We start from the raw sequence: 14,534 nt of genomic DNA, 5'->3' as shown, positions 1-14,534 counted from the left end.
AATTTGGCTGGTTATCGGTTATGTTTGATCTGTACTAGCCCTAATTTGGTTACTCTAACCCTAAACCCCAACATCGTTACCCTAACCCTAACCCCAAAATCGTTACCCTAACCCTAAATTTGGTAGCCTAGACCCTAAGCCAAACGTCATCTCCTAGAGCCCGCGCACATCTTGAGAAGCGTCCATTTGAGGCAATATATCTCACTGGGGGTGGGGTGGGGGGGGGGAGTATAGAGATAAATCAAGTTTGGTAAATATTCTAAAGAACACCATCTTGTTAGTTAAGTGTATGTGGCTGGCGTCTTAAAGTTACAATGAGAAGATTACCAACCGATGAGCCACTGGGTCCGTTTTTGGGACTCGCAAGGGCTTCTGGGGGCTACCTGCTACTATCCACCATATACTGTGGGAAGGATCCCTCTACCACCCCCTTGATTGAGGGTATTGGTGGGTATCGCTTCTCGGCCTTTTGGCTAAGATCAAGTGTAGTATCTGTTCTTATCAGCTTAATATCTGATACGCTGCTCATTGAGTAGCTCATATATTAAACTGATTTTTGGAACTGGGCTGTGGAAAAGAGGCTTGCCTCGTCCCAGCCACGGGTTGCCTCGGTATAGCACTACCTCCGAGTGTGGCCCACTTCCCTTTTGGGGAAGACACATTTAATGAAAGGAAAAATAATGAATATAGCATTCTCTTCTGTGCACAGGAGCCCTGCAGCTCCAAAGGGAAGGCGGAAAAAGACATGACGGGCCAAGGCGGCAACTGACACTGGCTGATTTGAAGCGTGCAAAGCAGTACCACAAGGACATAGGTGAGGGAGAGTTTTACCACGGCAAGCGTATGCCTTTCAGGCATACTTACCTGACGCGGGAGGTACTGTGATCAAGGAGGCAGTCCTCTCAAGGCGAGGCCCTTTCATTGCACTTGGACTGGGTTGACCCTTGCGATTACCCCAAATGTGGGTAACTCGAGCGTATAATTTCTGGTAGTGGGGACCTGCGTTCGCGCTCGTCCCCGAAAAGCTGATGTAAAATATCTTGCCCTTAACCCCTGACTGACTAATGAATTGATCTTGATTTTGGAGTTGACCGTTAAACAGGGTGAACTGGAACTGGAACTGGAATGAAGAGAGAAGAAGAGCAGCAAGGGAAAAAGAAAGCAAAAAGCCATGGAAAGAAAGAGAGACAGACAGAAGTGGCCTGCGTGTTGGCAGAGAGATTTGGAGGAATAGAAGTGATTGTAAATGAAGGTGAGTTTTTGTGAGGATGTGAGTAGAGCTGTTGTAGATAGATGTGTGTGCTTTCTGCATTATTTTGTTCGTTTGTTTGCGAAAGAAAAGGAGAGGAAACCAAGCGGAGGAGTGACTGACTAACTAACCGACGGATGGACTAAGCAAAGAACGAACGATACATGGGCAAGAAAAGCATTTGTTTTAGAAACGTGAGTACATTGTCAACCATACCTGTGGCAGGCGAGGTTTTGTTGTCATGTATTTCTTATTGCGAGCGAGCGAGAGGAGGGAACGTTCGTTCCAGCGAGCGAGCAAACAAAGAGGCAGACGAGTAAGTAAAAATGTGGAACCTGTTGCCGCTTCGCTTCGTTTCAGTCACTTTGAATCCATCCGCCTCTATTAATCGTGGGAATGTTTTGACATGTCTTGAGGCCTTGAAAGTGCTGTAAAAGTGTGCGTGTTTTCCTATTTGTGATTCGTGGGAGCGTGCGAATGATTCGATGTCACGTACAAATGTGGAATTTGTCACAACAATGTGTTGAGATCTCGAGCGCGCGCCATCGCTCCTTCGTTTGCTCGCTCTCTTGCATTGGGAAATGATTTTGGCCACAAGCTCGGCAAGTTGTGGCAAAATGATTTCTCTCCTCCCTGTTATGTTAGTTTTTCTTTTACTCCTCACTCGTCTACGGGACGCCGTGAGTATCGGAAGCGGTTTACCCGGATAAAACGTTGAGAGAGTAAGCAAAGGAAAAAATGAAGCCTACAACACGGGGTATTCCCAGGCGGTCACCCATCCAAGTACTAACCCCGCCCGACAGGGCTTAACTTCGGTGATCGGACGAGAACCGGTGCTTTCCCTGTGGTATGGTCGTAGACAAGGGAAAACAGCTGAAATTTGGCTGGTTATCGGTTATGTTTGATCTGTACTAGCCCTAATTTGGTTACTCTAACCCTAAACCCCAACATCGTTACCCTAACCCTAACCCCAAAATCGTTACCCTAACCCTAAATTTGGTAGCCTAGACCCTAAGCCAAACGTCATCTCCTAGAGCCCGCGCACATCTTGAGAAGCGTCCATTTGAGGCAATATATCTCACTGGGGGTGGGGTGGGGGGGGGGAGTATAGAGATAAATCAAGTTTGGTAAATATTCTAAAGAACACCATCTTGTTAGTTAAGTGTATGTGGCTGGCGTCTTAAAGTTACAATGAGAAGATTACCAACCGATGAGCCACTGGGTCCGTTTTTGGGACTCGCAAGGGCTTCTGGGGGCTACCTGCTACTATCCACCATATACTGTGGGAAGGATCCCTCTACCACCCCCTTGATTGAGGGTATTGGTGGGTATCGCTTCTCGGCCTTTTGGCTAAGATCAAGTGTAGTATCTGTTCTTATCAGCTTAATATCTGATACGCTGCTCATTGAGTAGCTCATATATTAAACTGATTTTTGGAACTGGGCTGTGGAAAAGAGGCTTGCCTCGTCCCAGCCACGGGTTGCCTCGGTATAGCACTACCTCCGAGTGTGGCCCACTTCCCTTTTGGGGAAGACACATTTAATGAAAGGAAAAATAATGACTATAGCATTCTCTTCTGTGCACAGGAGCCCTGCAGCTCCAAAGGGAAGGCGGAAAAAGACATGACGGGCCAAGGCGGCAACTGACACTGGCTGATTTGAAGCGTGCAAAGCAGTACCACAAGGACATAGGTGAGGGAGAGTTTTACCACGGCAAGCGTATGCCTTTCAGGCATACTTACCTGACGCGGGAGGTACTGTGATCAAGGAGGCAGTCCTCTCAAGGCGAGGCCCTTTCATTGCACTTGGACTGGGTTGACCCTTGCGATTACCCCAAATGTGGGTAACTCGAGCGTATAATTTCTGGTAGTGGGGACCTGCGTTCGCGCTCGTCCCCGAAAAGCTGATGTAAAATATCTTGCCCTTAACCCCTGACTGACTAATGAATTGATCTTGATTTTGGAGTTGACCGTTAAACAGGGTGAACTGGAACTGGAACTGGAATGAAGAGAGAAGAAGAGCAGCAAGGGAAAAAGAAAGCAAAAAGCCATGGAAAGAAAGAGAGACAGACAGAAGTGGCCTGCGTGTTGGCAGAGAGATTTGGAGGAATAGAAGTGATTGTAAATGAAGGTGAGTTTTTGTGAGGATGTGAGTAGAGCTGTTGTAGATAGATGTGTGTGCTTTCTGCATTATTTTGTTCGTTTGTTTGCGAAAGAAAAGGAGAGGAAACCAAGCGGAGGAGTGACTGACTAACTAACCGACGGATGGACTAAGCAAAGAACGAACGATACATGGGCAAGAAAAGCATTTGTTTTAGAAACGTGAGTACATTGTCAACCATACCTGTGGCAGGCGAGGTTTTGTTGTCATGTATTTCTTATTGCGAGCGAGCGAGAGGAGGGAACGTTCGTTCCAGCGAGCGAGCAAACAAAGAGGCAGACGAGTAAGTAAAAATGTGGAACCTGTTGCCGCTTCGCTTCGTTTCAGTCACTTTGAATCCATCCGCCTCTATTAATCGTGGGAATGTTTTGACATGTCTTGAGGCCTTGAAAGTGCTGTAAATCTGTGCGTGTTTTCCTATTTGTGATTCGTGGGAGCGTGCGAATGATTCGATGTCACGTACAAATGTGGAATTTGTCACAACAATGTGTTGAGATCTCGAGCGCGCGCCATCGCTCCTTCGTTTGCTCGCTCTCTTGCATTGGGAAATGATTTTGGCCACAAGCTCGGCAAGTTGTGGCAAAATGATTTCTCTCCTCCCTGTTATGTTAGTTTTTCTTTTACTCCTCACTCGTCTACGGGACGCCGTGAGTATCGGAAGCGGTTTACCCGGATAAAACGTTGAGAGAGTAAGCAAAGGAAAAAATGAAGCCTACAACACGGGGTATTCCCAGGCGGTCACCCATCCAAGTACTAACCCCGCCCGACAGGGCTTAACTTCGGTGATCGGACGAGAACCGGTGCTTTCCCTGTGGTATGGTCGTAGACAAGGGAAAACAGCTGAAATTTGGCTGGTTATCGGTTATGTTTGATCTGTACTAGCCCTAATTTGGTTACTCTAACCCTAAACCCCAACATCGTTACCCTAACCCTAACCCCAAAATCGTTACCCTAACCCTAAATTTGGTAGCCTAGACCCTAAGCCAAACGTCATCTCCTAGAGCCCGCGCACATCTTGAGAAGCGTCCATTTGAGGCAATATATCTCACTGGGGGTGGGGTGGGGGGGGGGAGTATAGAGATAAATCAAGTTTGGTAAATATTCTAAAGAACACCATCTTGTTAGTTAAGTGTATGTGGCTGGCGTCTTAAAGTTACAATGAGAAGATTACCAACCGATGAGCCACTGGGTCCGTTTTTGGGACTCGCAAGGGCTTCTGGGGGCTACCTGCTACTATCCACCATATACTGTGGGAAGGATCCCTCTACCACCCCCTTGATTGAGGGTATTGGTGGGTATCGCTTCTCGGCCTTTTGGCTAAGATCAAGTGTAGTATCTGTTCTTATCAGCTTAATATCTGATACGCTGCTCATTGAGTAGCTCATATATTAAACTGATTTTTGGAACTGGGCTGTGGAAAAGAGGCTTGCCTCGTCCCAGCCACGGGTTGCCTCGGTATAGCACTACCTCCGAGTGTGGCCCACTTCCCTTTTGGGGAAGACACATTTAATGAAAGGAAAAATAATGACTATAGCATTCTCTTCTGTGCACAGGAGCCCTGCAGCTCCAAAGGGAAGGCGGAAAAAGACATGACGGGCCAAGGCGGCAACTGACACTGGCTGATTTGAAGCGTGCAAAGCAGTACCACAAGGACATAGGTGAGGGAGAGTTTTACCACGGCAAGCGTATGCCTTTCAGGCATACTTACCTGACGCGGGAGGTACTGTGATCAAGGAGGCAGTCCTCTCAAGGCGAGGCCCTTTCATTGCACTTGGACTGGGTTGACCCTTGCGATTACCCCAAATGTGGGTAACTCGAGCGTATAATTTCTGGTAGTGGGGACCTGCGTTCGCGCTCGTCCCCGAAAAGCTGATGTAAAATATCTTGCCCTTAACCCCTGACTGACTAATGAATTGATCTTGATTTTGGAGTTGACCGTTAAACAGGGTGAACTGGAACTGGAACTGGAATGAAGAGAGAAGAAGAGCAGCAAGGGAAAAAGAAAGCAAAAAGCCATGGAAAGAAAGAGAGACAGACAGAAGTGGCCTGCGTGTTGGCAGAGAGATTTGGAGGAATAGAAGTGATTGTAAATGAAGGTGAGTTTTTGTGAGGATGTGAGTAGAGCTGTTGTAGATAGATGTGTGTGCTTTCTGCATTATTTTGTTCGTTTGTTTGCGAAAGAAAAGGAGAGGAAACCAAGCGGAGGAGTGACTGACTAACTAACCGACGGATGGACTAAGCAAAGAACGAACGATACATGGGCAAGAAAAGCATTTGTTTTAGAAACGTGAGTACATTGTCAACCATACCTGTGGCAGGCGAGGTTTTGTTGTCATGTATTTCTTATTGCGAGCGAGCGAGAGGAGGGAACGTTCGTTCCAGCGAGCGAGCAAACAAAGAGGCAGACGAGTAAGTAAAAATGTGGAACCTGTTGCCGCTTCGCTTCGTTTCAGTCACTTTGAATCCATCCGCCTCTATTAATCGTGGGAATGTTTTGACATGTCTTGAGGCCTTGAAAGTGCTGTAAAAGTGTGCGTGTTTTCCTATTTGTGATTCGTGGGAGCGTGCGAATGATTCGATGTCACGTACAAATGTGGAATTTGTCACAACAATGTGTTGAGATCTCGAGCGCGCGCCATCGCTCCTTCGTTTGCTCGCTCTCTTGCATTGGGAAATGATTTTGGCCACAAGCTCGGCAAGTTGTGGCAAAATGATTTCTCTCCTCCCTGTTATGTTAGTTTTTCTTTTACTCCTCACTCGTCTACGGGACGCCGTGAGTATCGGAAGCGGTTTACCCGGATAAAACGTTGAGAGAGTAAGCAAAGGAAAAAATGAAGCCTACAACACGGGGTATTCCCAGGCGGTCACCCATCCAAGTACTAACCCCGCCCGACAGGGCTTAACTTCGGTGATCGGACGAGAACCGGTGCTTTCCCTGTGGTATGGTCGTAGACAAGGGAAAACAGCTGAAATTTGGCTGGTTATCGGTTATGTTTGATCTGTACTAGCCCTAATTTGGTTACTCTAACCCTAAACCCCAACATCGTTACCCTAACCCTAACCCCAAAATCGTTACCCTAACCCTAAATTTGGTAGCCTAGACCCTAAGCCAAACGTCATCTCCTAGAGCCCGCGCACATCTTGAGAAGCGTCCATTTGAGGCAATATATCTCACTGGGGGTGGGGTGGGGGGGGGGAGTATAGAGATAAATCAAGTTTGGTAAATATTCTAAAGAACACCATCTTGTTAGTTAAGTGTATGTGGCTGGCGTCTTAAAGTTACAATGAGAAGATTACCAACCGATGAGCCACTGGGTCCGTTTTTGGGACTCGCAAGGGCTTCTGGGGGCTACCTGCTACTATCCACCATATACTGTGGGAAGGATCCCTCTACCACCCCCTTGATTGAGGGTATTGGTGGGTATCGCTTCTCGGCCTTTTGGCTAAGATCAAGTGTAGTATCTGTTCTTATCAGCTTAATATCTGATACGCTGCTCATTGAGTAGCTCATATATTAAACTGATTTTTGGAACTGGGCTGTGGAAAAGAGGCTTGCCTCGTCCCAGCCACGGGTTGCCTCGGTATAGCACTACCTCCGAGTGTGGCCCACTTCCCTTTTGGGGAAGACACATTTAATGAAAGGAAAAATAATGACTATAGCATTCTCTTCTGTGCACAGGAGCCCTGCAGCTCCAAAGGGAAGGCGGAAAAAGACATGACGGGCCAAGGCGGCAACTGACACTGGCTGATTTGAAGCGTGCAAAGCAGTACCACAAGGACATAGGTGAGGGAGAGTTTTACCACGGCAAGCGTATGCCTTTCAGGCATACTTACCTGACGCGGGAGGTACTGTGATCAAGGAGGCAGTCCTCTCAAGGCGAGGCCCTTTCATTGCACTTGGACTGGGTTGACCCTTGCGATTACCCCAAATGTGGGTAACTCGAGCGTATAATTTCTGGTAGTGGGGACCTGCGTTCGCGCTCGTCCCCGAAAAGCTGATGTAAAATATCTTGCCCTTAACCCCTGACTGACTAATGAATTGATCTTGATTTTGGAGTTGACCGTTAAACAGGGTGAACTGGAACTGGAACTGGAATGAAGAGAGAAGAAGAGCAGCAAGGGAAAAAGAAAGCAAAAAGCCATGGAAAGAAAGAGAGACAGACAGAAGTGGCCTGCGTGTTGGCAGAGAGATTTGGAGGAATAGAAGTGATTGTAAATGAAGGTGAGTTTTTGTGAGGATGTGAGTAGAGCTGTTGTAGATAGATGTGTGTGCTTTCTGCATTATTTTGTTCGTTTGTTTGCGAAAGAAAAGGAGAGGAAACCAAGCGGAGGAGTGACTGACTAACTAACCGACGGATGGACTAAGCAAAGAACGAACGATACATGGGCAAGAAAAGCATTTGTTTTAGAAACGTGAGTACATTGTCAACCATACCTGTGGCAGGCGAGGTTTTGTTGTCATGTATTTCTTATTGCGAGCGAGCGAGAGGAGGGAACGTTCGTTCCAGCGAGCGAGCAAACAAAGAGGCAGACGAGTAAGTAAAAATGTGGAACCTGTTGCCGCTTCGCTTCGTTTCAGTCACTTTGAATCCATCCGCCTCTATTAATCGTGGGAATGTTTTGACATGTCTTGAGGCCTTGAAAGTGCTGTAAAAGTGTGCGTGTTTTCCTATTTGTGATTCGTGGGAGCGTGCGAATGATTCGATGTCACGTACAAATGTGGAATTTGTCACAACAATGTGTTGAGATCTCGAGCGCGCGCCATCGCTCCTTCGTTTGCTCGCTCTCTTGCATTGGGAAATGATTTTGGCCACAAGCTCGGCAAGTTGTGGCAAAATGATTTCTCTCCTCCCTGTTATGTTAGTTTTTCTTTTACTCCTCACTCGTCTACGGGACGCCGTGAGTATCGGAAGCGGTTTACCCGGATAAAACGTTGAGAGAGTAAGCAAAGGAAAAAATGAAGCCTACAACACGGGGTATTCCCAGGCGGTCACCCATCCAAGTACTAACCCCGCCCGACAGGGCTTAACTTCGGTGATCGGACGAGAACCGGTGCTTTCCCTGTGGTATGGTCGTAGACAAGGGAAAACAGCTGAAATTTGGCTGGTTATCGGTTATGTTTGATCTGTACTAGCCCTAATTTGGTTACTCTAACCCTAAACCCCAACATCGTTACCCTAACCCTAACCCCAAAATCGTTACCCTAACCCTAAATTTGGTAGCCTAGACCCTAAGCCAAACGTCATCTCCTAGAGCCCGCGCACATCTTGAGAAGCGTCCATTTGAGGCAATATATCTCACTGGGGGTGGGGTGGGGGGGGGGAGTATAGAGATAAATCAAGTTTGGTAAATATTCTAAAGAACACCATCTTGTTAGTTAAGTGTATGTGGCTGGCGTCTTAAAGTTACAATGAGAAGATTACCAACCGATGAGCCACTGGGTCCGTTTTTGGGACTCGCAAGGGCTTCTGGGGGCTACCTGCTACTATCCACCATATACTGTGGGAAGGATCCCTCTACCACCCCCTTGATTGAGGGTATTGGTGGGTATCGCTTCTCGGCCTTTTGGCTAAGATCAAGTGTAGTATCTGTTCTTATCAGCTTAATATCTGATACGCTGCTCATTGAGTAGCTCATATATTAAACTGATTTTTGGAACTGGGCTGTGGAAAAGAGGCTTGCCTCGTCCCAGCCACGGGTTGCCTCGGTATAGCACTACCTCCGAGTGTGGCCCACTTCCCTTTTGGGGAAGACACATTTAATGAAAGGAAAAATAATGACTATAGCATTCTCTTCTGTGCACAGGAGCCCTGCAGCTCCAAAGGGAAGGCGGAAAAAGACATGACGGGCCAAGGCGGCAACTGACACTGGCTGATTTGAAGCGTGCAAAGCAGTACCACAAGGACATAGGTGAGGGAGAGTTTTACCACGGCAAGCGTATGCCTTTCAGGCATACTTACCTGACGCGGGAGGTACTGTGATCAAGGAGGCAGTCCTCTCAAGGCGAGGCCCTTTCATTGCACTTGGACTGGGTTGACCCTTGCGATTACCCCAAATGTGGGTAACTCGAGCGTATAATTTCTGGTAGTGGGGACCTGCGTTCGCGCTCGTCCCCGAAAAGCTGATGTAAAATATCTTGCCCTTAACCCCTGACTGACTAATGAATTGATCTTGATTTTGGAGTTGACCGTTAAACAGGGTGAACTGGAACTGGAACTGGAATGAAGAGAGAAGAAGAGCAGCAAGGGAAAAAGAAAGCAAAAAGCCATGGAAAGAAAGAGAGACAGACAGAAGTGGCCTGCGTGTTGGCAGAGAGATTTGGAGGAATAGAAGTGATTGTAAATGAAGGTGAGTTTTTGTGAGGATGTGAGTAGAGCTGTTGTAGATAGATGTGTGTGCTTTCTGCATTATTTTGTTCGTTTGTTTGCGAAAGAAAAGGAGAGGAAACCAAGCGGAGGAGTGACTGACTAACTAACCGACGGATGGACTAAGCAAAGAACGAACGATACATGGGCAAGAAAAGCATTTGTTTTAGAAACGTGAGTACATTGTCAACCATACCTGTGGCAGGCGAGGTTTTGTTGTCATGTATTTCTTATTGCGAGCGAGCGAGAGGAGGGAACGTTCGTTCCAGCGAGCGAGCAAACAAAGAGGCAGACGAGTAAGTAAAAATGTGGAACCTGTTGCCGCTTCGCTTCGTTTCAGTCACTTTGAATCCATCCGCCTCTATTAATCGTGGGAATGTTTTGACATGTCTTGAGGCCTTGAAAGTGCTGTAAAAGTGTGCGTGTTTTCCTATTTGTGATTCGTGGGAGCGTGCGAATGATTCGATGTCACGTACAAATGTGGAATTTGTCACAACAATGTGTTGAGATCTCGAGCGCGCGCCATCGCTCCTTCGTTTGCTCGCTCTCTTGCATTGGGAAATGATTTTGGCCACAAGCTCGGCAAGTTGTGGCAAAATGATTTCTCTCCTCCCTGTTATGTTAGTTTTTCTTTTACTCCTCACTCGTCTACGGGACGCCGTGAGTATCGGAAGCGGTTTACCCGGATAAAACGTTGAGAGAGTAAGCAAAGGAAAAAATGAAGCCTACAACACGGGGTATTCCCAGGCGGTCACCCATCCAAGTACTAACCCCGCCCGACAGGGCTTAACTTCGGTGATCGGACGAGAACCGGTGCTTTCCCTGTGGTATGGTCGTAGACAAGGGAAAACAGCTGAAATTTGGCTGGTTATCGGTTATGTTTGATCTGTACTAGCCCTAATTTGGTTACTCTAACCCTAAACCCCAACATCGTTACCCTAACCCTAACCCCAAAATCGTTACCCTAACCCTAAATTTGGTAGCCTAGACCCTAAGCCAAACGTCATCTCCTAGAGCCCGCGCACATCTTGAGAAGCGTCCATTTGAGGCAATATATCTCACTGGGGGTGGGGTGGGGGGGGGGAGTATAGAGATAAATCAAGTTTGGTAAATATTCTAAAGAACACCATCTTGTTAGTTAAGTGTATGTGGCTGGCGTCTTAAAGTTACAATGAGAAGATTACCAACCGATGAGCCACTGGGTCCGTTTTTGGGACTCGCAAGGGCTTCTGGGGGCTACCTGCTACTATCCACCATATACTGTGGGAAGGATCCCTCTACCACCCCCTTGATTGAGGGTATTGGTGGGTATCGCTTCTCGGCCTTTTGGCTAAGATCAAGTGTAGTATCTGTTCTTATCAGCTTAATATCTGATACGCTGCTCATTGAGTAGCTCATATATTAAACTGATTTTTGGAACTGGGCTGTGGAAAAGAGGCTTGCCTCGTCCCAGCCACGGGTTGCCTCGGTATAGCACTACCTCCGAGTGTGGCCCACTTCCCTTTTGGGGAAGACACATTTAATGAAAGGAAAAATAATGACTATAGCATTCTCTTCTGTGCACAGGAGCCCTGCAGCTCCAAAGGGAAGGCGGAAAAAGACATGACGGGCCAAGGCGGCAACTGACACTGGCTGATTTGAAGCGTGCAAAGCAGTACCACAAGGACATAGGTGAGGGAGAGTTTTACCACGGCAAGCGTATGCCTTTCAGGCATACTTACCTGACGCGGGAGGTACTGTGATCAAGGAGGCAGTCCTCTCAAGGCGAGGCCCTTTCATTGCACTTGGACTGGGTTGACCCTTGCGATTACCCCAAATGTGGGTAACTCGAGCGTATAATTTCTGGTAGTGGGGACCTGCGTTCGCGCTCGTCCCCGAAAAGCTGATGTAAAATATCTTGCCCTTAACCCCTGACTGACTAATGAATTGATCTTGATTTTGGAGTTGACCGTTAAACAGGGTGAACTGGAACTGGAACTGGAATGAAGAGAGAAGAAGAGCAGCAAGGGAAAAAGAAAGCAAAAAGCCATGGAAAGAAAGAGAGACAGACAGAAGTGGCCTGCGTGTTGGCAGAGAGATTTGGAGGAATAGAAGTGATTGTAAATGAAGGTGAGTTTTTGTGAGGATGTGAGTAGAGCTGTTGTAGATAGATGTGTGTGCTTTCTGCATTATTTTGTTCGTTTGTTTGCGAAAGAAAAGGAGAGGAAACCAAGCGGAGGAGTGACTGACTAACTAACCGACGGATGGACTAAGCAAAGAACGAACGATACATGGGCAAGAAAAGCATTTGTTTTAGAAACGTGAGTACATTGTCAACCATACCTGTGGCAGGCGAGGTTTTGTTGTCATGTATTTCTTATTGCGAGCGAGCGAGAGGAGGGAACGTTCGTTCCAGCGAGCGAGCAAACAAAGAGGCAGACGAGTAAGTAAAAATGTGGAACCTGTTGCCGCTTCGCTTCGTTTCAGTCACTTTGAATCCATCCGCCTCTATTAATCGTGGGAATGTTTTGACATGTCTTGAGGCCTTGAAAGTGCTGTAAAAGTGTGCGTGTTTTCCTATTTGTGATTCGTGGGAGCGTGCGAATGATTCGATGTCACGTACAAATGTGGAATTTGTCACAACAATGTGTTGAGATCTCGAGCGCGCGCCATCGCTCCTTCGTTTGCTCGCTCTCTTGCATTGGGAAATGATTTTGGCCACAAGCTCGGCAAGTTGTGGCAAAATGATTTCTCTCCTCCCTGTTATGTTAGTTTTTCTTTTACTCCTCACTCGTCTACGGGACGCCGTGAGTATCGGAAGCGGTTTACCCGGATAAAACGTTGAGAGAGTAAGCAAAGGAAAAAATGAAGCCTACAACACGGGGTATTCCCAGGCGGTCACCCATCCAAGTACTAACCCCGCCCGACAGGGCTTAACTTCGGTGATCGGACGAGAACCGGTGCTTTCCCTGTGGTATGGTCGTAGACAAGGGAAAACAGCTGAAATTTGGCTGGTTATCGGTTATGTTTGATCTGTACTAGCCCTAATTTGGTTACTCTAACCCTAAACCCCAACATCGTTACCCTAACCCTAACCCCAAAATCGTTACCCTAACCCTAAATTTGGTAGCCTAGACCCTAAGCCAAACGTCATCTCCTAGAGCCCGCGCACATCTTGAGAAGCGTCCATTTGAGGCAATATATCTCACTGGGGGTGGGGTGGGGGGGGGGAGTATAGAGATAAATCAAGTTTGGTAAATATTCTAAAGAACACCATCTTGTTAGTTAAGTGTATGTGGCTGGCGTCTTAAAGTTACAATGAGAAGATTACCAACCGATGAGCCACTGGGTCCGTTTTTGGGACTCGCAAGGGCTTCTGGGGGCTACCTGCTACTATCCACCATATACTGTGGGAAGGATCCCTCTACCACCCCCTTGATTGAGGGTATTGGTGGGTATCGCTTCTCGGCCTTTTGGCTAAGATCAAGTGTAGTATCTGTTCTTATCAGCTTAATATCTGATACGCTGCTCATTGAGTAGCTCATATATTAAACTGATTTTTGGAACTGGGCTGTGGAAAAGAGGCTTGCCTCGTCCCAGCCACGGGTTGCCTCGGTATAGCACTACCTCCGAGTGTGGCCCACTTCCCTTTTGGGGAAGACACATTTAATGAAAGGAAAAATAATGACTATAGCATTCTCTTCTGTGCACAGGAGCCCTGCAGCTCCAAAGGGAAGGCGGAAAAAGACATGACGGGCCAAGGCGGCAACTGACACTGGCTGATTTGAAGCGTGCAAAGCAGTACCACAAGGACATAGGTGAGGGAGAGTTTTACCACGGCAAGCGTATGCCTTTCAGGCATACTTACCTGACGCGGGAGGTACTGTGATCAAGGAGGCAGTCCTCTCAAGGCGAGGCCCTTTCATTGCACTTGGACTGGGTTGACCCTTGCGATTACCCCAAATGTGGGTAACTCGAGCGTATAATTTCTGGTAGTGGGGACCTGCGTTCGCGCTCGTCCCCGAAAAGCTGATGTAAAATATCTTGCCCTTAACCCCTGACTGACTAATGAATTGATCTTGATTTTGGAGTTGACCGTTAAACAGGGTGAACTGGAACTGGAACTGGAATGAAGAGAGAAGAAGAGCAGCAAGGGAAAAAGAAAGCAAAAAGCCATGGAAAGAAAGAGAGACAGACAGAAGTGGCCTGCGTGTTGGCAGAGAGATTTGGAGGAATAGAAGTGATTGTAAATGAAGGTGAGTTTTTGTGAGGATGTGAGTAGAGCTGTTGTAGATAGATGTGTGTGCTTTCTGCATTATTTTGTTCGTTTGTTTGCGAAAGAAAAGGAGAGGAAACCAAGCGGAGGAGTGACTGACTAACTAACCGACGGATGGACTAAGCAAAGAACGAACGATACATGGGCAAGAAAAGCATTTGTTTTAGAAACGTGAGTACATTGTCAACCATACCTGTGGCAGGCGAGGTTTTGTTGTCATGTATTTCTTATTGCGAGCGAGCGAGAGGAGGGAACGTTCGTTCCAGCGAGCGAGCAAACAAAGAGGCAGACGAGTAAGTAAAAATGTGGAACCTGTTGCCGCTTCGCTTCGTTTCAGTCACTTTGAATCCATCCGCCTCTATTAATCGTGGGAATGTTTTGACATGTCTTGAGGCCTTGAAAGTGCTGTAAAAGTGTGCGTGTTTTCCTATTTGTGATTCGTGGGAGCGTGCGAATGATTCGATGTCACGTACAAATGTGGAATTTGTCACAACAATGTGTTGAGA

At 47.2% G+C, this 14,534-nt stretch overlaps 20 non-coding genes across 20 annotated transcripts; 14 read left to right on the top strand and 6 right to left on the bottom strand.

The window, feature by feature from the left end:
* The first annotated feature begins 453 nt into the window (after window positions 1–453).
* On the top strand, window positions 454–645 carry LOC148739121 (U2 spliceosomal RNA). The gene has a single exon (XR_015997691.1). It is a non-coding gene; the product is annotated as a U2 spliceosomal RNA (small nuclear RNA).
* Window positions 646–856: 211 nt separating this feature from the next.
* Window positions 857–1,020, top strand: LOC148739120 (U1 spliceosomal RNA). Its single transcript, XR_015997889.1, has one exon. It is a non-coding gene; the product is annotated as a U1 spliceosomal RNA (small nuclear RNA).
* Window positions 1,021–1,991: 971 nt separating this feature from the next.
* On the bottom strand, window positions 1,992–2,110 carry LOC148739119 (5S ribosomal RNA). The gene has a single exon (XR_015998189.1). It is a non-coding gene; the product is annotated as a 5S ribosomal RNA (ribosomal RNA).
* A 469-nt stretch (window positions 2,111–2,579) lies between these two features.
* Window positions 2,580–2,771, top strand: LOC148739118 (U2 spliceosomal RNA). The gene has a single exon (XR_015997690.1). It is a non-coding gene; the product is annotated as a U2 spliceosomal RNA (small nuclear RNA).
* A 211-nt stretch (window positions 2,772–2,982) lies between these two features.
* Window positions 2,983–3,146, top strand: LOC148739117 (U1 spliceosomal RNA). The gene has a single exon (XR_015997888.1). It is a non-coding gene; the product is annotated as a U1 spliceosomal RNA (small nuclear RNA).
* A 971-nt stretch (window positions 3,147–4,117) lies between these two features.
* On the bottom strand, window positions 4,118–4,236 carry LOC148739116 (5S ribosomal RNA). Its single transcript, XR_015998188.1, has one exon. It is a non-coding gene; the product is annotated as a 5S ribosomal RNA (ribosomal RNA).
* Window positions 4,237–4,705: 469 nt separating this feature from the next.
* LOC148739115 (U2 spliceosomal RNA) lies at window positions 4,706–4,897 on the top strand. Its single transcript, XR_015997689.1, has one exon. It is a non-coding gene; the product is annotated as a U2 spliceosomal RNA (small nuclear RNA).
* A 211-nt stretch (window positions 4,898–5,108) lies between these two features.
* LOC148739114 (U1 spliceosomal RNA) lies at window positions 5,109–5,272 on the top strand. The gene has a single exon (XR_015997887.1). It is a non-coding gene; the product is annotated as a U1 spliceosomal RNA (small nuclear RNA).
* A 971-nt stretch (window positions 5,273–6,243) lies between these two features.
* On the bottom strand, window positions 6,244–6,362 carry LOC148739113 (5S ribosomal RNA). Its single transcript, XR_015998187.1, has one exon. It is a non-coding gene; the product is annotated as a 5S ribosomal RNA (ribosomal RNA).
* A 469-nt stretch (window positions 6,363–6,831) lies between these two features.
* Window positions 6,832–7,023, top strand: LOC148739112 (U2 spliceosomal RNA). The gene has a single exon (XR_015997688.1). It is a non-coding gene; the product is annotated as a U2 spliceosomal RNA (small nuclear RNA).
* Window positions 7,024–7,234: 211 nt separating this feature from the next.
* On the top strand, window positions 7,235–7,398 carry LOC148739111 (U1 spliceosomal RNA). Its single transcript, XR_015997886.1, has one exon. It is a non-coding gene; the product is annotated as a U1 spliceosomal RNA (small nuclear RNA).
* Window positions 7,399–8,369: 971 nt separating this feature from the next.
* On the bottom strand, window positions 8,370–8,488 carry LOC148739110 (5S ribosomal RNA). The gene has a single exon (XR_015998186.1). It is a non-coding gene; the product is annotated as a 5S ribosomal RNA (ribosomal RNA).
* A 469-nt stretch (window positions 8,489–8,957) lies between these two features.
* On the top strand, window positions 8,958–9,149 carry LOC148739109 (U2 spliceosomal RNA). The gene has a single exon (XR_015997687.1). It is a non-coding gene; the product is annotated as a U2 spliceosomal RNA (small nuclear RNA).
* Window positions 9,150–9,360: 211 nt separating this feature from the next.
* Window positions 9,361–9,524, top strand: LOC148739108 (U1 spliceosomal RNA). The gene has a single exon (XR_015997885.1). It is a non-coding gene; the product is annotated as a U1 spliceosomal RNA (small nuclear RNA).
* A 971-nt stretch (window positions 9,525–10,495) lies between these two features.
* On the bottom strand, window positions 10,496–10,614 carry LOC148739107 (5S ribosomal RNA). Its single transcript, XR_015998185.1, has one exon. It is a non-coding gene; the product is annotated as a 5S ribosomal RNA (ribosomal RNA).
* Window positions 10,615–11,083: 469 nt separating this feature from the next.
* Window positions 11,084–11,275, top strand: LOC148739106 (U2 spliceosomal RNA). The gene has a single exon (XR_015997686.1). It is a non-coding gene; the product is annotated as a U2 spliceosomal RNA (small nuclear RNA).
* A 211-nt stretch (window positions 11,276–11,486) lies between these two features.
* On the top strand, window positions 11,487–11,650 carry LOC148739105 (U1 spliceosomal RNA). The gene has a single exon (XR_015997884.1). It is a non-coding gene; the product is annotated as a U1 spliceosomal RNA (small nuclear RNA).
* Window positions 11,651–12,621: 971 nt separating this feature from the next.
* Window positions 12,622–12,740, bottom strand: LOC148739104 (5S ribosomal RNA). The gene has a single exon (XR_015998184.1). It is a non-coding gene; the product is annotated as a 5S ribosomal RNA (ribosomal RNA).
* A 469-nt stretch (window positions 12,741–13,209) lies between these two features.
* Window positions 13,210–13,401, top strand: LOC148739103 (U2 spliceosomal RNA). Its single transcript, XR_015997685.1, has one exon. It is a non-coding gene; the product is annotated as a U2 spliceosomal RNA (small nuclear RNA).
* A 211-nt stretch (window positions 13,402–13,612) lies between these two features.
* Window positions 13,613–13,776, top strand: LOC148739102 (U1 spliceosomal RNA). The gene has a single exon (XR_015997882.1). It is a non-coding gene; the product is annotated as a U1 spliceosomal RNA (small nuclear RNA).
* The last annotated feature ends 758 nt before the right edge of the window (window positions 13,777–14,534 follow it).

The sequence above is a fragment of the Stylophora pistillata genome, chromosome 2, assembly GCF_964205215.1.
Source record: "Stylophora pistillata chromosome 2, jaStyPist1.2, whole genome shotgun sequence".
Classification (NCBI taxonomy): Eukaryota; Metazoa; Cnidaria; class Anthozoa; order Scleractinia; family Pocilloporidae; genus Stylophora; species Stylophora pistillata.
The sequence above is the reverse complement of the archived record's forward strand: the minus strand, read 5'-3'. Positions and strand labels throughout refer to the sequence as shown.